We start from the raw sequence: 24,105 nt of genomic DNA, 5'->3' as shown, positions 1-24,105 counted from the left end.
AGGTATTTATATAAGTTTATCTCTTTACTTAGTCTGATTCTGAGGAGCTTGATTTTCTGAGGCACATTTGTAAATAAGTTTTAAAAAATTTCTTTTTTCTTTTAATATTTACATATAGAAAAGCCATGAACTTTTGTGTAATAATTTTGTAGTCGATTACTTTACTATATATATCTACTGTTTTTTGAAGTTTTTTTGTAGAGCCTGTAGGTCTTTTTATTTTTGTACAAGATAGAAATTAAAAAATGGTTATGGATACACAAAATACGTAGGGCTTATTTAAAAGGCAGCATTGTTAAAGTAAATATAACATACCATCATCATCTGAGTCATCTTCCTTCAAAGATTCCTTTGGATATTTTTCTAGTCTTTCCCTTATAATTTTTGGATAATCTCTTATCTCTCTTTCATTAATTCACCAACCCAGCGGAGCTCTACTTCAAAAGCTTTATTCTGAACTTCATTATATACTATATAAATTATTTTTGTAGCTTCTCTAACAACCTATCAACAGATCATTTCTTTCATTTGAAGAATCTCTACTGTTTTTGCCGCTTTCCTAGATTTGCTGATGGCACAGCCACAAAAGTCACATGAAACATCCTATGGGTCAATCATATAAAATTGTGCATCAGACTGTAAGACTCAAGAATAAAACTATAACCAAAAGGTTGAACAGCACTGTGGAGTGTATATGCAGGTATATACATGGCAACTCTTTCTCCAAGTTATTTTAGTAGAGTGTTATAGGTAAAGGTTGATCTAAAGATGGAAGCGACTTCTCTTGCAATGTGTGATAATGAATGATCATCAGACAAACCTGATTCTACCATTCCAAAATGCCAATCCACATTAAAAATTCATTTGTTAGAAGCTCATCATAAAAGAAAGTTGAATTTTTTCAACCCCAAATATGACTTCATTGGACTGGAAGGACTGGCCCATGGAATGGTGAGTTTAGTTAGAGAAATAACTACACTGACAACTATCATGACAATGGTAGTGAGTGAGAGAAATAGAACACTGTCTCAAATACAGGCAGGGGGTGGGGGAAGAGGGAGATGAGGGCCATTAGTGGTGGAATGTTGCACTGGTAAAGGGAGGTGTTCTTTTTTAAAAATGAAACCCAACTACAAACATGTTTGTAATCATGGTGCTTAAATAAAGATATTAATTAAAACTTTTGTTTAATAAAAGCTGACTTCATCTTTACATTTGATTTTAATAACTGTGCTACTATTTTTGACAGCTTTCGTGACATATTCATCTTCAAATCTTCCACCAGGAGAAAATGTAGAAGCATCATGTGGGGGTAAACTAAGGGTAAAAGCCCCTAATCTAATGGATGCCATGAGAACTCTTTCTTCAGGAAGTGATATTTCTATGAGACCCAAAGTGTGAAAGCTAAATTGATAAAGAGGGGAAAAGTGTTCAAACAGTGGCTGAACTATAAGGCAGTGGTGACTGAGAGAATTTATTTTGGAGACTACACTCAGCAGCACCTGATTGACCAACCAGTGCCAAGGATCAAGCCTGAAAACATGCAGAGCCTGTCCTCCAATTCTTGGACTCATATGCATGTCCTTTATTTTAGATATTTTGAGGAGTCTTCCAAGAATTGGTTGGGGAAATCAAGGGCCAGTTCCAAAATATTCAGTCAACTGGGCCAGAAGTTTATTGTAAGGGACCAGTGATACCATGTTGCTGGACTGAGGCCAGCACAGCTTCCTAAGTACAATTCTGACCCTAGAATGACTTTATTTAGAAAGAAGCCTCAGTAGATAGGATCAAGAAACTGACTTCTTTGGGGGCTGAAGGATACAGAGGATTTAGAACCCTTTTATATAATTTTTTTTTTTTTTTGGTTTTTGGGCCACACCCAGCATTGCTCAGGGGTTACTCCTGGCTGTCTGCTCAGAAATAGCTCCTGGCAGGCACGGGGGACCATATGGGACACCGGGATTCGAACCAACCACCTTTGGTCCTGGATTGGCTGCTTGCAAGGCAAACGCCGCTGTGCTATCTCTCCGGGCCCATATAATATATTTTTATATAATAATAATTTTTATTTTGACCAAAGTGGATTACATATCTTTCACAGTAATATTTTAGGTACATAGTGACATTGAATCAGGGGCATTCCCACCACCAGTGTTGTCCTCCCTCCATTCCCATTCCCAGCATGCATCCCATATCCCCCTCCATCACCCCCTGGGATGCTAGTGTAAATGGTCCCCTCTGTATCTAGCTTGTTGTAGATTGATTGGGTATCTATTCCATTGTCGTTGGCTTTGGATTTGATGTTTAAGTCTGATCATTTTATTACTATTTATTACTATCATACAACTGTTTGGTCTTGGTACCCTCCATTATTTCCCTCTCAATTTGACAGGTCAAACAAGATGTAGAACCCTTTTCTTGTTACTGGCCTGGCCACCTGGGATGGGTGCTTAGTGATGGAGGATGAGTCCTGGGGAGGGTGAGATTAGAAAGTGGTCAGTAGGCTTGAGCAATTATTTTTTTTATTTGTTTTTTTTTTTGGAGGGGGGTACCCCCAGCAGTTCTGGTATTATTCTTGGCTCTATACTCAAGGACCACTCTTGACAGTGTTCAGGAGACCATATGTGGTACCAGGGATTGAGCCTAGGTTGGTCACTTGCAAGACAAATACCCTGCCTACTATACGATTTCTCTGGCCCATTCTTGAGGCAATTAAGCTGGCCAGGCCTGGGGTGTCTCAGCAGGGAAAACTGAGTTAAAAGCCCTGGAATATATACAGTGCTAATTTTTGTCATCAGTCACCTGCTAATTCAGTCATCTGTTAAGCCTGTGGAATGGAAAGGGCAGAATGGAGCCTTAGAATGATCACTGCCAGCTGGGAAGAAGAGGCTAAACATGATGCAAGTTAACAGGGCAAGTGTAAACGACACCCCTTAGGTTTACAAAATTTGTTGTTTTCGTGAAGGATGAAAAACCTGACTTTACAGCAGCGCCTCTCAACCGGAACTAAAGGAGTCAATGGCTGTGAATTCACATAAGCTGGTGGTGTCATCTGTCTGCCCTTCCTCCTACTGCTGATGCCTCCTCTGGATCTGAAGCAATTACAGAGGGTGCAGGAAGTTGCTTAGCTGACCAGAACAGAGAGAGAACTTAGCAAGGGGTCATGCAGAAAGGAGTAGGGTCAGTCTGGAGATACATGGCTCAGCCACATCTCTAACTAAATACCTGGGGAAGCCATGGGCAAAGACATAATTCTCAGCAGACCAGCATGCTAAGAGAGAGGGATCTGTTTGGTCCAGAAATGTAAGAATAAATGGAGGTCAGGGGCATGGGTACCCAGAAAAATGGGTGATTGTATTCAAATTGTCAGTCCTATGTTTGATTAGGTGCTTAGTGCTCTGATCTGGAGAATGGTGTACAGCCACCAGACACACAAATATAATGCATCTGACGCATTGTGGCCAGATGCTGGGGAGGGGGGCAGGGAGGCAGGCAAGAGGTGTGGTAGGTGGACACCAACAGCTGACTGAGTCCTGGTGAGTAAGGTGGCACAGGTGAGGGAAAGGTCAGAGCCTGAATGCTCTCGTCATCCCTTACCTGTGATGGCCCCCTGGGGTGAGCTCTTACCAGTGGGAGGCGAAGTGCATTCATGGTATCTCTGGCCAATGTTATTAAATGGAAAGAATTGACTCTGTGGTTCTGTGTAGACTTTACCATCCTCATGTCCTGGGAAATTCTGGACAAAGCCCCTAGTTCTACTCTCTTCCTGTCCTGGGGGAGGAGGGCCCTATGCTGTTTTCTGGGTTGACATAGCCCCCCCACTCTACTGTCCTCCTTTCTGGAGGGGTCCTATACCATGCTGAGTGCTGACAGACACCAGGAAGAAGAAAACTTCCAAGGAAAGCTTTAGGGAGTTGGGGGAAGATAAATCCCAGTGCCCTTAAAGGAGAGATCAAACTAGATGAGAGGGGCTGTTGAAGAGTGCAAGAAATCTGTAGAATTAAATAATTAAGAGGCCCTTTGGATGGAGCTGGATAGTGGTGGATGGTGATGGAGGCCTTTCTCCTCTATCCCAGGAACACATGGTTCCAACTCCCTCCAGCCGGTGGGTCAGCAGGTTCAGGTAGGGGTGAGGAAATCATCCACAAGCAGGTTCCAACAAATATTGGCTTTATTTATGCCCTAGCCACCACATGTGTGGCCTACCATAACCATTTATGCTGGATTCCTATTCAGCCCTGCATTGTACCTTGTCCTTCAGAGATCTCCTCCTGCTTCCTCCTCCATCCTGCATCTATGCAAATCCCCTTGCCCTTCTGGCCAAAGCCTTTTGTTATCTACCAAAGACCCTTCCCAGAAATGGAAGGTCTATTAGCAGGTAAGATTACACAGGAGGAATGGGGGTGGGGTAATAATCTCCCCCTTCCTGGATATAAAAAGGGTATTAAGCTTTTGTATTTCTGACTCCGCCTTTAGCTAAAAGCGGGTAATATTTCCATAGCTACAAAGTATAAAGTGAAAAATTAATATATTAGCCTTTTCCAAAAACAAAATATACCATATACCTGTAACTTAAAATTTTCTCAATGCTTTCTACCAAGCACTATTCTGGAACTTCCTAGTTCCTATACCTCTTAATGCTATTTAAAATCAAACATTTTATCCTGGAACTTTCATGTTCCTAATATGCCTAATATGACATTTACCCATTTTTCTGGAACTTTTATGTTCCTATTACCTTACCCTAAACACATAGGTACAAGAATATCTATACAGAACATAACATTTTGAAAACAGGCTAGTACATTAAAATACACCGTAAAACATTATGCCATTGGAAACATTAACTACTAGAAACAAATAAAGCACAATATTAAATCAGCAAGAAAATGACTTAGATTAAAGTTAGATGCAGGCAGTTCTAACTCAGATCTTTCAGTTGGGCTTTACTGTAATTTCTCCCCTTTTTAAAAATTTTTATACCACTACCTAATTTTATCCCATCACCAACACCAATTGTCCAGACTTTGTGTAAAATCTGTGGCTTCCCATTTTATTCCTTCACCTAAAACCATTTGTCCAAATGCTGGTCTTCTCCCACGTGGCTTCACTTTCAGAGTCCCAGGCCCTGCAGACGGGTCTGGGCTGGAGCCCTGCAGGCTGCAATCGCCTGGTGGGGTGCTTCTCAGCTTGCCCTGTGTCTTAGCTTCTTTCAGTCATCTCTCCTCCTGCCATTTCTCCTACTTCCATCCATGCAAATTCCCTTTTTGCTCCTCAGGCCAAACCTTTTGTAACCTCCCCAAGAGCTTACTACCCTTCTTTTATATCCATGGAGGGGGAAATTGTTACCTCACCCCCCATTCTTCGTGTTACCTTACCTACAAGAAAGACCCTCCCATTTCGGGGAGGGGTCTTGGGGAGGTTACAAAAGGTTTGGCCTCAGGGGCAAAAAGGGGATTTTGCCTGGATGGAGAACGGAGAAGGAAGGAGGAGATGTGTGAGGAACAAGGTACAATGCAGGGCTGAATAGGAATCCAGCATAAATGGTTATGGTAGGTCATACATGTTGGCTAGGGCATGAATAAAGCTAATATTTCCTGGAACCTGTCTGTGGATGATTTACTCGCCGCTATCCTGAAGCTGCTGCCCCTATAGCTGGAGAAGTTGAAGACATGTGGTGCTGGGATGGCAGAGAAAGGCCCCTCCATGCATCCCATCACCATCCATCTCCATCCAAAGGGCCTCCTTTATTATTTAATGCAACAGAGATCAAATTCCTCTCTCCTTCCCTCCCTCCCTCCCTCCCTCCCTCCCTCCCTCCCCTCCCTCCCTCCCTCCCTCCCTCCCTCCCTTCCTTCCTTCCTTCCTTCCTTACTTCCTTCCTTCCTTCCTTCCTTCCTTCCTTCCTTCCTTCCTTCCTTCCTTCCTTCCTTCCTTCCTTCTCATATTTATGCAGTAGGTAGTTGCTATATGGCAAACACTATGGGAAGGGGCAGACACAAAGTTAATAAGAACACAGTTCCTGCTCCATGGGGATGCATAAGGGGCAAGGGCCTCCCCAATGAAGTAAATTCTTTTATTTTCAAGATGCTATTCTATCGAGTAGCAGCTTTTTAGAAGAAAAATTTAAAAATTAAAAAAATGTAAAGCCAGAAATACCTCTATTCTAAAGGAACAGCTTGTGGCCAAACACCCTGATTTGTCAGATGTTGGGAAACATCTGACTATGGAAATGAAGACGTGTTTTAGGGCTGACGGACTGGAACAGGCTAACTATCACAATTGCAGTTGATACAGCAACCAGCTGGAACTTAAGAAGTGGGAAATGTATCTTCCAGGCTGGAGAGAGCTCCATGGTGGAGTACAGGCTTTGCATGTAGGAGGCCTGCTCTCCATCCCCAGCACTGCATGGTCTCCTCAACACTGCTGAGTGTGGCCCCCAAACAAAACAAAACAGATGTATCTTATAAGTAGTTTCACAGTGTGATCATTGTCACTGTGGTGGTGGAAAGAGGCTGAGGGAGGGAATAGGAAACTGCTGAAACCCACCGAAGTTCTACGAGCTGCCTAGGGATACCACTAAAGCTTCTAGCAGGAGCAGGTGTGGGCAGGCAACATTCTAGGCAAACAATGGCGGACAGGGTGGGTGCAGAGGCCAGAGGAGGGAGTTCCAGGCAGAGGCAGCAGCGTTTGCAGAGGATGGAGACAAAGGCGTGTGCAGTGCATTCTGGGAGCAGCTGCTTGTCATCATTGTGATGGCTATTATCAGCCAGAGAACAGAGGGGGCTTCAGGCTGGAGGGGCCTGGACGTGTCTCATCACAAAGACCACAGGAAAAATGGGGCTCCGCAGTGTGATTGAATGCAGCATCTGTGGCATCTCATGAAACTTGCCCATCTCCTAAAAAGTTTGCCTCCTATTTACATCAGGCAGAGACCAACTGCCTAGTGCAAAAATGATGTGTTCTCAAATAGTTAGGAAATACAACAGGTTTCAATCAATAGACTCAGGATTTTTCATTAAACTGGCTTGCTTATTTCCTTAAACCTTTTCTCTAGGGGAAGTACGCCCTTTAGAAGTGATTGATTGTGTTGGACTATAGGGGCACACACTTCTCACTGGCTTTCTCTCTCTCTCACTCTCTCCTCTACCCCCTCAACCCTTTTCAATCTCTTCTTCCCAGTTGTTGTTAAGCAGTTGCTCTGCTGAAAACATCATGCAGGCATCAAGGGGTTTCCATTTTGTTCAGATGCCTGAGTAGGCGGGGCCATTTCTAAGTGGTGCCCTCACCCCTAGGTATTGTTCCCTGAGGATGTCATTTGGCCATTTTCTGGAAATGACTCTACAAAATGAGGCAAGCCCAATAAGAAATGCCTGGGAAGATCAGAGGCAGAGGCAGAAGGGGCTGCCTCTGAGGAAGCCCCAGAGAGAGATAGGTTGGTGAGGATATTCTCCTGGGCTCTGTCTCTTTATTCTCCCAGGGGAATGTTTTGGGGAAGAAAAGTGTCTCTGGCCATTTCTGCACACCCTTAAGAGTGCACCACACTGGGCTAGAAGAAGAAAATCTCTGGTTTTTCAGCCTTGAGATGTCCCTGGGCTCAGAGGGTCTGGGTGGATGGAGGTTCTGATGGAAATGGCACCCTGTGGGGTCCCATCCACTGAACTCCTCATTCTCTGAGGCTCTGCTTCAGCGCCATGATATTGATTCTAAAGAGAATAAAGCTACCTTTTAATACTGTGTGCCAGGCATTTTGTTAAGAGCTTTGTGTCTATTAATATTTGACTCTAATGACAATAGTCTATGTTTCATATTCTTTTCATCCCATTTTGCAGATCAGGAACTGAGATGCAGAAAGCACACTGTAAGCGGCAACTTGAGCAATCCTATGTCTCTGATACTGCAGCGTGAGGTGTGTGTGGGGTGCTGTTTCTAGATCCAATTGGACGAATTAAGCCACAAACATTGATTTCTAACCTTTAGGAGCCCAAAATGAAGGCCAGAGCAGAACTAGTGTCTGGTAAGTTCTCTTTTGGGGTTTACCTGTGACCTTCTAACTGTGACCTCGCATAGTTTTTTTTTTTAATAAGGATACTAAACATAACCAGGTGGGCTCCACAGTCCCCTAAATTTGGTTACACTCTGAAATAGTCCCCACCTCCTACAACCTTCACATTGAGGGTTAGGGCCTCCACATATGGGTTGGGAACAGGATACACACAATATGTAAAATATGTACATATGCAATCTGGCCTCCTTCTAGAATCTAGAGAAAGTATGAATCCCCTTAGGGACATGGCAAGAAAGCACACAACCCTATCACCCTCAGTGCAGAGAAGGGAAGGGCCAAATGCAGTCATCATGACAGTCTGTGAGCAGGAGTCTGGCTGCTGGTGGACATGCATCCTGTATAATATCTGTGAACTCAGATACTCCTTCCTTGAGGACAAGTTACTGCTTGGAAGTATCTGTGGCTCTTTGTGAGCAATCATTTATTTCATTAACAAATTGCTAGTTTTTAAAACTCTGGGCACTAGAAGAGAATTAGGAATCCAATGGGAAGCTGTCCAAGGAACTTGTATTCTACTGTTGAAAGGATATAGAGTAATCATACAAGCATGTAATTGCTAGCTGAGTTGTGTTACATCCAGGGGAAGACTAGCATGTGATGAGACAGAGCCCTAGGGCACAGATGGGGTCCTTTGGAGGATATGATCAATGAAGGCTCTTCCAAAGGAAGGGATGGCTGAGATCTATAGGACCCAGATTTGAACTCAACATGGGAAGGGAGGAGATGGGGTAGACTGTGACTGGAACTGAGAAGACATGTGTGAGTGATGACAGAGGGAGATGGGAGACCAAGATTTATAAGGTTAATAGTAAGTGGAAGGAACTTGAACTTTATTCTGAGCATAGTATAAAACCATTGCAGAGTTTTAACCTGGAAAGCCATGTGAAAGTGGAACTTCCACTGGTGGTGTATGCAATGGTAAGAGTCAGTAGTAGCTGGATTAGAGATGGCAGGAAGGACCAGGGGTATCCAGTAGGAGAAAAATCAGCAACACCTGGGTGGGGGGGGGGGTTGAAAAGGGAAATTTATATAAACCAGGAATGGCAAGCTCGTGCATGTTGCAAGTTGTTTTTAAGATGTAATGAGCAGAGTCATAGTCATAATGCATCAGGAAGGGTGCTTGCCTTGCTTGTGGTCTTGACCATGGTTTAATTCTCAACAACACATAAGGGTCCCCTAAGCTCTACCAGGAATGATCCCTGAGCCCAGAATCAAGAGTAATAAGCCCTGAATACCACCAGAGTGACCCCTCACTAAAAGCCCCAGAAAAGTAGAGAATGTAATGCATGCTCCTCTGGAGCTTCCCCACAGGGTTTTGGGGTGAGTTAGGATTGCTCCCTGAAGCTTGGGAACTCCTCCAGTGGTAGTGAGCAGTTAGGAGTCAACTCTCCAAGAAGGAGGCCAGCTTGCTGCTTCTGGGATTGGAAAAGCTTGGTGATGTCAGGGGTCCAGACTACCCCATCAGATCCATGCTATCAAAAATGAGTTGAGTTCTGTCTTGTTAAGCAGCCTCTGCTTGAGTAGTGGTTGCTATGACATTTTAGATGGTGCTGGGTTTTGCTCTGGACTAAGAAGGGGGCATCTTTCCAGAAGAGTGAGGAAATAAACTTTCCATGGATTCTCTGAGTAGGAAATCAGAAGTAGGGGCTCATGGGCTTTGCCATTGTGTCCTGGACCAAAGAGATCCAGATTTTGGATGTTTTTGGAGTGTGGAAGCTGGCAACAGAAGTCACCTTTTCACTTTCACCTAGAAAATGTTTAGAAAATTTCCACCTACTACACTTATGATTGCCTCAAAAGTCTATTTTAAAAGCAAAGAATGGGAATTTTTTTAGTTTAATAAATCCAGTATCACAAAAGCATGTTCCCTTTTTCCTCATCTCACTTATCTGAAAATTGAGGACCACTCTCTGGATTTCGAGGGATCACATATATATGGATCATGGTAGATATATGTGTATATAATGATTCTTTTTTTTTTTTGGTTTTTTTGGGCCACACCCGTTTGACGCTCAGGGGTTACTCCTGGCTATGTGCTCAGAAATCGCCCCTGGCTTGGGGGGACCATATGGGACGCCGGGGGATAGAACCGCGGTCCTTCCTTGGCTAGCGCTTGCAAGGCAGACACCTTACCTCCAGCGCCACCTACCCGGCCCCTATATAATGATTCTTAACTTAGATCCATGAGCTCATTAAGGCATGTAGAATGGAAGTCTGAGGGTCTATGTACTGAGGAGGGAAAAGTGATAGACTTGTTTTTAGTATCCTCTGTTTGACCCGTAATATTTCTTTCCACTACAAATATGACAACAGACTGGTAATATTAGAAAGACCTGTGATTTTGTCATCCAGAGAAATCACAAATATTTTCATATCACATTGCAGTTGTTGTATATATCTGTAAATGTCACTTACGCCCACCACTTTTGAGATTACAGACGCTATTAGACTGGCCCTAGGCATGTGGGATCAGTCTTCCCTGCAGACTCTCCAGGGTTCTGTGGCTGGTGTGGATGCTCTAGTCTAGGAGGTTTTGAGGCTGGGAAATCACTGAATCCTGCCCAGGTCTCTCAGGTGTTATAACTGTAGCATGTGGGAGGAGCACAGTCATTTTCATCATTTGTGAACATTTTAACAAATCTGAATGCAAGTTGGACCATCTCTTTGGTAACACAGATTAGTTCAACCATATCTGATTGCTGAGCTAGCTGCCAAGTGTGATATTTAAAGTAAATTTCTGTAAGTGATAACATGATCTGGCGACATTGGTCATGCACAGCATGATAAGCTTTGATCAGAATCTGTTTTGACTGTTTGCCTAGTGTCTGTAATATAAAATAAGATCGTATATGTGTAGTATATTATTTATGAATTGTTCTTGTACTATTATTCTGTGAAAATGCCACACATTTGAAACATACATTTGTGGGAAATAGACACAAGATGAGAAATGTGAACCGTTGTTCTTGGAAAGTCATGGAGGGGCCCATAAACTCTTGCTGAATCCTAGGGAAGAGAGAACCACTGAACAGGGCAGTAATACTCTGATTTCTTCTTCCTTTTCTTTTTAAATAAATTCTTTAATTGAATCACCATGAGATACACAGTTATGAAGTTGTTCATGATTGAGCTTCAGTCATGCAATGTACAATAGCTTTCACTAGTGCACATTTTCTACCACCAATGTCCCCCATTTTCCTTTCAGCTTTCCCTGATATCCCCCCTGCATGCTTTTGTGGCAGATTTTCCTTCTCTCTCTCTCTCTTGCTTTTTTTCCTTATAGGTACTGTGGTTTACAATATTGTTGCTGAAGGGGTGTTATGAATGTTGTATTAAGTATTAATTATATAGTCCTTGATGGTGTATGGATTGAGTGGATGGAGTCTTTCTTGTCCTGTCCCGGGGCCTGTATCCCCTACAGCAGGTCTGTAGGTATCAGGGTGACAGCAAGGAAATGATCCACAGCAGCCAGATTTCAGGAGACATGAAGTTTTATTTATAAGGCCCTAACTGCCATGTACATATCTCATATGGCTTCTAAGCTTAGCAGCCTCTCTGCACCCAACCTGTCTCTCTTCTCTCCATGCTGCTTCTTTCTTGCTGTCTCTGACTCTCCCAGGCAACCCCTTAAATTACCAACCATAGACCTTTCCCAGTTATTGGAGGGTTTCCCTCTTCAGGTGAAATGGGCAGAAAGTTGAGGATGTCATATCACTTTATCTCCTTTAGCACCCAGTTCTTGTCCAGAGTGATCCATTCTAACTATCATTGTCATTGTGGTCCCTTCTCTACCCTAACTGCTCTCTCAGCTCTTTGTGGCAAGCTTCCTCAGGGACCTCCTTGACCTTGTCTTTATTGTCCTTGGATATTATTACCATACTATTTTTCAAAATAATTTTTATTGTGACCAAAGTACCACTATTTTTTAATATATCCCACAAATGAGTGTGATTAGTCTATGTCTACGCCTCTCCCTCTCCCCCTCTCTCCAACTCATTTTGCTCGCATAATACTCTTCATATCACTCCATGTGATAAGAAAATTTCATGACTTACTTTTATCAAACAGCTGCATAGAATTCCATTTTGTAGACATGCCATAGTTTCTTTATCCACTTATCTGTTCTCAGGAACATGGGTTGTTTCTAGATTTTGACTATTGTGAATAGTACTGTGATGACTATCGGAATGCAGCAAGCTTTCCTGCATTGTGTTTTTGGTCCCATTAGGTTTATCTCTGATGTGTGATGACACACGTTGCTGTGTCATGTGGAAGCTCAATTTCTAGTTTTTTGAGGAATAGCCATATTGTTTTCCAAAAAGGCTGGACTAGTTGACATTTTCACCAACAGTAAATGTGAGTCCCTTTCTTCCCACATATATGACAGCATTGGTTGTTCTTGTTCTTTTAGATTCGTGCCAGTCTCTGTAGTGTAAGATGATATCTCATTGTTGTTTTAATTTTTATCTCCCTGATGACTTATGATGTGAAACATTTTTTCATGTTTCTTTTGGCCATCTATATTTATTCTTTGAGGAAGAAAGTTTCTGTTCATCTCTTCCTGTTTTTGTATGTAGTACCCTGATTTCTATGATGGTTAAAAGATGTAAATGGTGGGAAGTTTTTGGCTACTGGTAAAACCTGCTTTATTTTACTTCCTTGTCATAAAATGTAATGAATATTTTATATTTTACTTCATTAACATGCAAATTCTTCTGTGTGTAGATTTATCACACACATTACTTAGGAATCACAAACAAAATATTACATTTCAAAGAATGTCAATGAGCAAAAATATTTTAGGTTAATTAGCTTTTTTTTGCAGACCCAATTTATCTTGAACTGGTAAAGAAATGAAGGTACAATGGAAACAGTAGACCTGGCTTCAATGACATTAATGAAGTGATGGAACATGAGAAGCACAATAATTTGTTTGGCAGAAACATTCTTGAGAATGGGACTTTGAAGTTAGGAACCCTAAAACAGTTCTGTTAATCTAGAAAATGCATCTCATGTCTATAAATCTAGAAGATGCATCCAGGTCCTTGCTCCAGGGCAGGGCAATTGTCTCAAAGTCATGAGGCCAGTAGTTCAACTTCTGCGACTGCTGCATCCTCGTTTGATATTGGTCCTGCCCTGTGATCCCTAAAGCTATAGAGTGATGACTGGTTCATGCACAGCAGCAAAATGGGCAGTCCAGACATTTTGAAAATTTCTCACCAGGCACCAACATAGAGAAGCCTCATATCCTGGAGAAAACTTACTCTGAGCCACAGACCCCAGAAAGTGGAGTAGGCTGGGAACAGCCCTCTGGTAAATGAAAGCATCTGTGCAGGATCTGACAGAGGTCCTGGCAGACTTACCATGCCCCTCAGTAAGTCAGAACCTTAATTACTCCAGAAAAACCCATGTGTTTGTTTATGATGACCTTGCTGGCATCAGCAAAGAATCCTTGTTTTGTGGTTCCCCTTGGAAGCTACAAAGCTTGCTGAAGCTTTAGAAATAGTTTTGGGTTGTTTTTATTTTGTTTTCCCCAAACAGATGTGCTGGACAGTAAAGCTTTCTACCCACACCCAATGGTGTGCTTAGTGACTCTGGGGGTCTCTCATATCTGCTCACTTCACTGCCTTTGATACAGGCACAGACTAGCTCTTCCAAACATCCTGAGATTTTTATAGTCGACAGTCATAAAAACCATTAACTCTATCAAAAAGCCAACCACCTAATCAGTGTTTTTACAGGTCTTGGCAAGAAGTCATAGAACATCAAGGGTATATGGTACAATACAGAAGATCAATGGTTTTCAAGAGAACTAGTCCTTTAAATTTGGTACAATACAAAAGATCAATGGTTTTCAAGAGAACTAGTCCTTTAAATTTGTTTTTAATTTAAAGCACTATGCTTTACTAAGTTATTCATAGTTGAGTTTTTCAACACTAATTCCACCACCAGTGTCAATCTCCCTCCACTAATGCTCCCAGTGTCATCTCATACCGCCCCTTCCCAGCCTGTCATTATTTAATGAACACCTTTTAAAGTTTGGCTGTTAAAGTTTGGGTATCATTATTTCAGTGTAGTTGACCCTCGGCTTTGGATATTTAGTTCTGTCCTCCCTTACTGTCATCAATATACCTGATTCCCTTGACCCCTGTCTTCCTCTCCTTTCACTCTCTTTCTCACTATACTCTGGGGCCAAGAGTGATCTAGTCTTTCCCCTTTAAACAATTGCATTCCTTTATGCAGTTGCAGTTATTCTAAACACCATAATAAGTGATATAATCCTGAATTTGTTATTCTTCATCTGGCTTACTTCATTTAACATGGTATTTCCAGTTCCATCCATGTTGTGGTGAATTGCATTATTGCATTGCTTCTTATAGCTCTGTAGTATTCCTTTGTATATACGTACCACATCTTCATGATCCCCCTTATCTGTTGTTGGGCATCTCCTGTTTTTAAAAGAAAAAGAAAACTCATTCTTGAAGCTTGTAGAAAGGATGTTTTCCACCCTATAAAAGAGCTGACACAGGTCTAGGCTCTGGTTTCACCCATGTGGTGAAGCAGTGTGAAGCAGCACTTGGCTAAGTTCTGTGAGACTGACGACTTTTCAGACTATAAAATAGCAGAGGAAGTGCCTTTTTCCCCCCAGTGGAGTGAAGTCAGAAAAGTCTATTCCTTTGAAAAGAGAAATCGACAAACATCTGGAGACACTTTAGAACCATTTTGATGCTATCAAAAATTGAACCCTGGAGTCCCATTTTTCCCCCCTCTGATATAAAGGTGTTGTCTTAGGTGTTGACTCATCTAAAGATGAATTCTTGATCTTAGAACCAGAACTCTCCTTTATAGATTTCTCTGCAAAACCCAGAGGAGTTTGGGCACTCCCCAAGAGACACCTCTCATTGTAAAGGAGAAGAGGAGGCTTTACCTTTCCTTTCAACACTAGAACTTTGGGGATGGGACTTTTAATATTCTTATCATAAAAGAAATCTAACTCAAACAGAATTTTAGCTTTCCATAAAGACAGATACATTATCTTGTTAAAGACCTCTTACTATTTCAAGTTCTTTTTTTTTGGGGGGTGGGGTGGGGGGGTCATACCCAGCAATGCTCTATGCTCAGAAATTACTCCTGGCAGGCTCGGGGGGCCATTTGGGATGCCGGGATTCGAACCACTGTCCTTCTACATGCAAGGAAAATGACCTACCTCCATGTTATCTCTCCGGCCCACATATTTCAAGTTCTTATTCAAGGCTGGCAAGCCTACTTTTGTGTGAATATGCTTTTAACAGTGGAACTTTAGGGCCAGGAACATAGTGTAAAGGGTAGGAGCATATGCTTTGCATGCAGAAGGTTGTGTTCAGTCACAGCACCTCTGGACACCATTGCTGGGAGTAAACTTCTGAGCACCAAGCGAATAATAACATTTCTATATTTCAAAGAAAAACAAGAAAAAAATTGCAACTTTATTTAGACAATTTTTGAATCATGGCATTTTTTTTTCCTGTGCAGTCAAGGAAACAAACTTATTACCATATAATAAATATATTTAAAAATAATGTTCTGGTGATTGTGTTTCACCACACTTCCTTCTTTTCCTGTAATCTTGTGTATTTTTCTATGCCTCGAAGGACATTAGTTTAGGAATAATGAAACCTTGTTGTAAGAACAAGAAGCTTTGGCTCTAATAGGGTCTGCTCATCTGGTATGCTCTTTTTTTATTTAAACACCATGGATAAAAGGTTGTTCATAATACAGTTGTTTTTTTTCCCCCAAAGATAAACTTGTTCATGATTGAGTTACAGACATACAATGTACAACCTTCACCAGTGCACATTTCCCACCACCAATGTCCTCAGTTTCCCTCTCACCCTCCCAATGTTCTTTCCCATTCTCTGGGACATACATACATTCTTCTTCTTCTCTCTATTCTCCTCTCTTTCTCTCTCTTACTTTTTCCCCTTGTAGACACTTTGATTTGCAGTACAGTGCACCATAATGTCCCCAGTTTCCCTCCTCCCCACCCTCTCCTGCCTGTGAAGACTGTGATTTGACACTGTGGCTTGCACTATTGTTAATAAAGGGGTGTCATGCATGCCACTTTATTCCCTTTCAGCACCCAGTTCTTGTCTAGAGTGATTAGTTCCAACTATCATTGCCATAGTAGAACCATTTCTACTTTAACAGCATTCACCGCTCTTGGTGGCAAGCTTCCTTCCTATCATGGACTTATCCTCCTGATCCTCATTTCTATTGTCTCTAAATATTACCAAACTGTCTTTTATTTTTCTTGTATCCCAAAGATAGTGAGATTATTCTATGTTTATCCATCTCCCTCTGACTCATTTCACTCAGCATAATAATTTTCATGTTCATCATGCATAAACAAATGCTATGACTTCATTTCTCCTAATGACTGCATAGTATTCTATTGTGTAGATGTACCACAGCCTGACACGATGTGGAAAAGCAGGGTTGATGGGCACTTTGATGGGCCTTGGGGAGAGAGAAGCCTCATTTCCTGAGCACTAACAGCCTCATGGGCCCTTGTACCCAGGAAACCCCCTTAATGAGGCAGTTTTGTAATTCTTCTCAGTGCTGCCAGGGCGAGAGAGAAAACAGCAGAGATGAGTCTCAAGTCAAACAGCATCTTCCTTCCTCTCATCATAGCTGAGCTGGCCTCAAGATACTGCAGACTTTCACATTCATGCCTTGGCATGGAAGTGCAATAGACTCCTGCATCATGGAGTGTGAGGCCTCAGACTACAGATGAGAGGACCACATGGTGCCTTTCTGCTAGGAGTGAGCCACTGAAGTAAGGAAATATTGCTGTTGCTCTAAAGAGTTAAGGAAAATTCAAAGCAAGGAGCCCTGAGGTCTTGTTGACTCTTCAACAGTCACCCTAGAGTCCAAGATATTGCTTGTCCTCTAGAATGTGCTAAATTCTTGGTTGAATGAATAAATGGTTGAATGCATTTTAAAATAACATCTATTGTTCTGACTGTGATGCATGCTCATTGGAGAAAGCTTGAAAATACAGAGGAAGATAAAATAGCAACCAATTTTACAAAGCAACCAGAGTTTGCTCTATATTTTCTTAACACACACATACACACTTATACTTTTTTAAAGATCGGAACTGGGACTTGGATTTTATAGCCTGTTTTCTTCTCTTAAAATTATACTGTGAACACTTTTCTGTGCCATTAAATATTCTTCAGGACATTATTTTTAATGGTCTTGTCATATGGTATTCTATAAATAAATCACAGGGTAGCCTAATTCATTAACTACTTCTCTGTTCTTGAACATTACTGTTGGAAACATTTTAGAGCATCAGGAGCTTCATTTATTTGTTGCTTGCTCTGTTTGAAGTAGAATCCTGAGTTTCCCCCCCCTTCCATGGCACAGAATCTTGTTCAGTTCACTTCTCACTGGATCTACTGAGGTAGAATTCACAATACCCACTTTGGGAGAGGGAGCATCTGCCAGCAGGAGGAGTCAGATGCCATGGGTAAGCTGTGAGAAAGAGATGAAGCCGGCCTGCAAAACCAGGCCCAGTTTAATTTAATGCTGAGCAGGTGCCCAGCAGTCTTACAGAGTGCTCCCCTGTGCAGATTAGCAGGAAGTAGGAGGAGTCCCAGAAGAGTGGAGGTTACTACCAAAGGATGGATGATGGTGGGAACACAGGCCTCCACCTGCTTTATCTCATCTATGTACTTTTCCTCATCCACATCCATATGCTTTTCCTTGCATATGTGCAGTTTCCATGTGCTTTTATTCAGTTATATGCTTTCCCTTTTCCATGTGCTTTTCCATATAATGGGGTGGGAAAGACCAGAGCAAAAGCCAAGGAGTCTATTTCAAGAGAGAACATGAACTGGGAGTGAAGAGTGTTGAAAGACAGGAGCTGCTGAGCTCAGTGCACCCTATTTCATGGTAGTAGTGGGATAGTCTCCTTATATTTCTTCCAGATGTCAAGAATCTCCTGCCAGCCTCATCCTAGAGGCAGCAGGGAATGGGGAATGAAATGAAGCCATCACCCTATCCCCGAGGTCTTGAGAAGGGCATCAGAAAGGAGCCCTGGGACTTGTGCAGGAGGGAAGCAGGGGCACCAGTCCATAGGAGGCAGGGCTTTTGGGCAGAGAATGGCTGGGTCTTGCACTGATCTTTGATCATTTGGTCACAACTGGTTTTAGGTGTTCAGCTGCCCTGATGCCCTTGGTTCAAGCCCCAGGTCTCTCTGCTAGGCTCTACTTGGTCTCCTGCTTCTACAATCTCTTCTCAGGCAAAAAGACTGTTTCATTTTGTTGCTGGTTTCATTAAGGACTAATGCACAAACAGTAAAATTTATCAGTATTATGGGGCCGGCGAGGTGGCGCTAGAGGTAAGGTGTCTGCCTTGCAAGCGCTAGCCAAGGAAAGACCACAGTTCGATCCCCCGGCATCCCATATGGTCCCCCCAAGCCAGGGGCAATTTCTGAGCACTTAGCCAGGAGTAACCCCTGAGTGTCAAACGGGTGTGGCCCGAAAAACCAAAAAAAAAAATTATCAGTATTAGTATTTGGTTTATATGACTTGAGAAATGAATCCAGTATTTAGCCACCACTGTAATTGAGAGAGAGAGAGAGAGAGAGAGAGAGAGAGAGAGAGAGAGAGAGAGAGAGAGAGAGAGAGAGAGAGAGAGAGAGAGAGAAAGCAGTTCTGTCACTTCAAAGAATTTTCCCACTGCCACCCATTCCTTCTCTCCCTGCCCCTGGCAACCCCAGATTTGTTTTCTGTTTCTAAACAGTGCCTTTTCGGAATGGCCTATAAATAGCACTGCATAGTGTGTGGTCAGGGATTCTTGCTTCTATCACTTAGCACAATGCAGCTGAGATTTGTTCATGCTGTTGCACTCGTTAATCTTTCCTTTCCTTTCTCTTTTGGTTCCATCATTGGATGTTCTGGAGTTTATCCACACATAGAGGTTTTTTTTTTCTCTCTCTCTCCTGAGACAGAGAAATAAAGTTGCACTAAAAATGTACATGAAGGGGCATTAGTATAGGATTGTACTAATTGCCTTGTACAGGATTGGCCCTGGTTCAATCCCCAGGGTACTATATGGTCCCCTAAATACCACTAGGTGTCATTCCTGAGGGCAGAGCCAGGAGTAATTTACCCCTGAGCACCACTGGGTGTGGCCCCCAAACAAAAATAAACCAACAAAACCCATGAAACCAAACCAAACAAAGACAATGCACATGAAGATTATTGGTAAGGTTAACTTTCCGTTTTACCTGGAGAGAATGAGATTGGCAGGTTGTGTCTTAGGAGTTTTGCTTTGTAAGAAACTGCAACCTGTTTAGCAGTTTGAGGCTATTTTGTATTCTCACCAACAATGATTTTTAAAATTTCTCAGCAGCACTCAGTATTAACAGTTGAAACTTATTTTAACCCTGCTAATAGGTTCATCCTAGCACTACATTGTGGTTTAATTTGTATTTCCCTATTGGTTAATTAAGTTGAACATCTTTTATGTGCTTCTTTATGTATAAAGTGTCTATCTAATTTTTTTGTCTATTAAAACTTGACTTATTATTATTGAATTTTGGGAATCCTTTTGTCTGTATCAGACTATTCTGTTTTGGGGCGGCGCAGCTGGTGGTGCTCAGGGGTTACTCTTGGCTCTGCTCTCAGGAATCACTTCGGGCAGGCTCAGGGGACCATATGGGATGCCAAGGATCGAGCCTGGATTAGCCACATACAAGATAAGTGCCCTACCTGCTGTGCTATCGCTCCAGCCCTATAGCAAACAGTTCTTTACAGATACTTTCTAGTCTGTAGTTTATCCTTGCACTCTTGTAACAGTATCTTAAGAAAAGAAGAAAGTCTAATTTACGCCTAGGTTTTCATCTAAGTCTGGGTCTAGATGAAATTTAGATTTAGATCTAGATCCATTCATTTTCAATTAGTCTTTATGGTCCAGAGAGATAGCACTAGGGTTAAGGCCCTGACTTGCCTGTGGCCAGCCCTGGTTTGATCCCCAGCACCAATTATGGTCTCCCAACCCCTCCAGGAGTGATTTCTGAGCAGTGTCAGAAATAAGCCCTAAACACAGCTGTGTGTGGCCCCAAAACAAATAAACAAACAAAAAATGTCAATTGGTCTTTATATACAGTGAAGTTTTGGTGTTTTTTTGTTCTTTCTTTTGGGCCACACCCGGTGGTGCTCAGGGGTTACCCCTGGCTCTGGGCTCAGAAATTGCTCCTGGCAGGTTCATAGACCAATAGGTTGGCTGTGTGTAAAGCAAATGCCCTACTGCTGAGTTATTGCTCCGGCCCTGGTTTTGGTGTTTTAAAACTTTTTTATTTTTGATGGTCCCAGTACTATTAGTGGGAAATACTATCTTTTCTTCATTGAATGGCCTTTGTACTTTTGTTGAGAGGAAGTTGTCCAAGTACATGTGGGCCAGTTTCTGAATATTTCCTCTATCTAGTTATAGATGTATATTGTCAGGGTTTAAAAACTCTTAGAAGGTGGAGAAGGGGAGTTTGGACTTGTGAGTTTGCTGATTTTTGTTTTCAGCTACACTCACAGTAGGCAATTTCAGGCAATATGATATGTAAACCTCCTCAAAGAGAGTCTCTGGCTCACTTGAGCCTGGGTGAGTGGGTCCCCTCATGCTTCTTTCTCTATCTTGCACGAGCTGGTTCCTGAACGCCATTGTGTTTCTCCTGAAGGAGCTGGTCCCTACATGCCTCTGACTCTATACTGTTTTCTGAGACCACAATATCTAGATTTTTGTGACTTTATACTTCTTAAAATCAGTTAGTATGATTTTTAAAAGTTTATTCCTCCTCAAAATATTTTTGTTTATTCTAGTTCCTTTGTCTTTTTACAAAAATTTACCTATTTATTATCTATCTATCTATCTATCTATCTATCTATCTATCTATCTATCTATCTATCTATCTATCTATCATCTATCTAAGCCTTTGGGCTGCATCCAATAGTATTCAGGACTTAATATTAACTCTATGTTCAGGGATCACTTGTGGCAGGAATGTGGTAGAATATGTGGTACTCGGGATTGAACCCAGGTTGGCTGTGTGCAAGACAAACACCCTGCTCATTCTTCTCAGTGTACTATCTCTCTGAACCCTTATAAAAATTTTAGAATATGAAGCCAGAGCGATAACAAGTGGATAAGATGCATGCCTTGCATGCAGCTAACTTGGGATTAATCCTCAGTATTCCTTATAGTCCCTTGAGCACCATGAGTGATTCCTGAGTGCAGAGAAAGGAGTAGTGCTAAGTGTGGCCCAAAAAAACTAAAAAAGAAAATTTAGAATCAGAGTACTGGCTTCTGTAAAAAGTTTTGCAGAGATTTTGTGGTTTTAATTTGTATTTCCCTATTGGTTAATTAAGTTGACCATTTTTTATGTGCTTCTTAAAATGGTGTTGAATCTGTTCACTTTAGAAAAAATGTTATTTTAACAACACAACATCTTTGAGTACTCAAACACTTTACTTATGTCCTCTTTTATTTCTATTATCAATGTTTTTTTTTTACTTTTCAGTAGACTCATTTTAATTAAAGAATACTGATCCAGTATATATTGTATTTATCTTAACTGTTTCATGGTTTAGGATATTATTATAAAAGGAATTTTAAAAGTAAATTTCTTCTTTCCATTGTTAGAAAATACAATGGAGTTTTGATATTGCTTAAATTGAATCAAATATTTTTGGTAGATTCTTAGAGACTTTACATGTAAGATAATCATGTTGTTTGCAAATGGAGGCAGTTAATTCTTCTGTTTAATCTGTAAATATCTCTCTCTGTCTCTCTCTCTTTCTCCTTCCTGTCCTCTTTATTTTCTTATTATATTGACTGAGATTTCCAGTATTAAAAGTAGAAATCATGAGAACAGAGATTCCTTCCTTGCCACCATCTCTGGGAAAAGCTATCTGGTCTTTCACAAGTAAGTATGATAACAGCTAGAGATTTTCTGCTGTTGTTTCTTTGTCAGGCTGAGAAAAATTGCTTCCATTTCTAGTTGACTGAGCATTTTTATGAGTGAATGCTGAATTTCTCAAATGCCTCTTCTGCATTTATTAATATTATTATACAGTATTTGCTACAGGTTGAACTAAATTCTCCAAGACACAATCTTTCTCCTGACTCCCAACTCCAACTGTGAATGTGACCTTCTTCATCAACACTAGGTTGAATCTGTCTTGGATGAGGATGGACTCTACACCTGATGACTGACTGTCCTTATTAGCAAAGAGATCTGAAGACAGAGCAGACAGACCCAGAGAAAAAGAGCTTTGTGAAGAAGGAGGAGATTGGAGCTCTGATTCCATAAATCCGAATCCCTGCAATAATCCCATTCTTAGCATGTAGAAGAGGCAAGGGAAGATTCTTCTGGAGGCTCCAGGTCAAATTCCTGTTGTTTTAAGTCACCGAGTTTGTGGTAGTGTGCTATGGCAGTCTGGGGAAATGAATAAAGTATTTCATCTTGAGTCTGTTGATACAGTGAATTTCATTAATTGATTTGTTACTGTTGCAGACCCCTTGAGTCTCCTGGACAAATCATACTTGACCATGTATTAGCCTTTATATTTTTTCTGAATTTGATTTACTGTAGCAATAGTAATATTTTAGGTTGTTGCTTTCATATTCATAAAAAATACTGGCCTCTTGTTTTTTGTTGATGTTATTGCTCTAATTTTGAAATCAGTATAAAGTTGTATGTATTCTGAAAGATTTTGTGAGAATTTTTTTTGAGGGGGTCACACCAGGCAGTGCTCAGGGGTTACTCCCGGCTCTATGCTCATAAATCACTCCTGGCAGGCTCAGGGAACCATATGGGATGTCAGGATTCGAACCATCGACCCTCTGCATGCAAGGAAAATGTCTTACCTTCATACTATCTCTCTGGCCCCATTTATTATTTTTTATTTTTTTTTACAGTTGCTTTATTGGATGTGAGTATGCATGCATATATCACATATTTTTATACATACAGATATATTGAATTCATACAATTTGTGAGAATAATAGAGCATGGACATGAGATTATTTGGGATCCAATCTAGTCATTGAGATATATAGGTCATCTACTCTATAAATTGAACCACATCCTTAGCCTCCTCCTCTTGTCTTTTTTCTTCTCTTCTTTTTCTTCTTCCTTTACTTCTTCCTCCTCTTTTTCTTATTTCTCTTCTTCCCCTTCTTAATATTCTTTGCCCTCTTCTTACTCTCCTTTCTCCTCTTATTTTCTTCTTCCTTTTCATCTCCCCCCTTTCTTACTATTCTTCACTATATTCTTCTTACCCTTCTTCGCCTTCTTCTTTTCCTTCTCCTTTTCCTTCTCCTTCTCCTTCTCCTTCTCCTTCTCCTTCTCCTTCTCCTCCTCCTTCTTCTTCTTCTTCTTCTTCTTCTTCTTCTTCTTCTTCTTCTTCTTCTTCTTCTTCTTCTTCTTCTTCTTCTTCTTCTTCTTCTTCTTCTTCTTCTTCTTCTTCTTCTTCTTAAAATTCTTCTTCCCTCTCTTCCTGTTCTCACTCTTCCTCCAACTCCTCTTATTGTTGTTCTGGGTTTCTGGGACTTCATTGATTCCTGTGTTGTTTCTGTTGAGTTTATCAAAGACTTCTATTTTCATTGGTTTATGTTCTTTGCATAGTTTAGACATTGTCTAATCATTTGCTTTAAGGTTCTCCTATATCTTCTGCTGTATGTATGTATCTGCTGTATGTATGTATATATGTATGTATGTATGTATCTTTTTTCTGTTATTTTTAAATTAATGTTTGGTACTTTGAGTTTTTTGTTGCAAAGGTTTAGAACACAAATATAATTGCTTTGTACATACAGAGGTAATAGAATTATTCATTTATTGTTGAGAAATTTGTGGTAGTTTGTAATTTTCAAAAATTTGTATTACAACTCAAATGTTTAAAAGTATGTTGATTATTTGTTTTTTTTGTTTGTTTTTCTGTTTTTTGGGCCACACCCAGTGGTGCTCAGGGGTTACTCCTAGCTGTCTGCTC

General features: G+C 41.2%; 1 pseudogene; it reads right to left on the bottom strand.

The window, feature by feature from the left end:
- Nucleotides 1-24,105, bottom strand: part of LOC126015833 (uncharacterized) — a 40,616-nt pseudogene that overhangs the window by 4,111 nt on the left and 12,400 nt on the right.

The sequence above is a fragment of the Suncus etruscus genome, chromosome 8, assembly GCF_024139225.1.
Source record: "Suncus etruscus isolate mSunEtr1 chromosome 8, mSunEtr1.pri.cur, whole genome shotgun sequence".
Classification (NCBI taxonomy): domain Eukaryota; kingdom Metazoa; phylum Chordata; class Mammalia; order Eulipotyphla; family Soricidae; genus Suncus; species Suncus etruscus.
The sequence above is the reverse complement of the archived record's forward strand: the minus strand, read 5'-3'. Positions and strand labels throughout refer to the sequence as shown.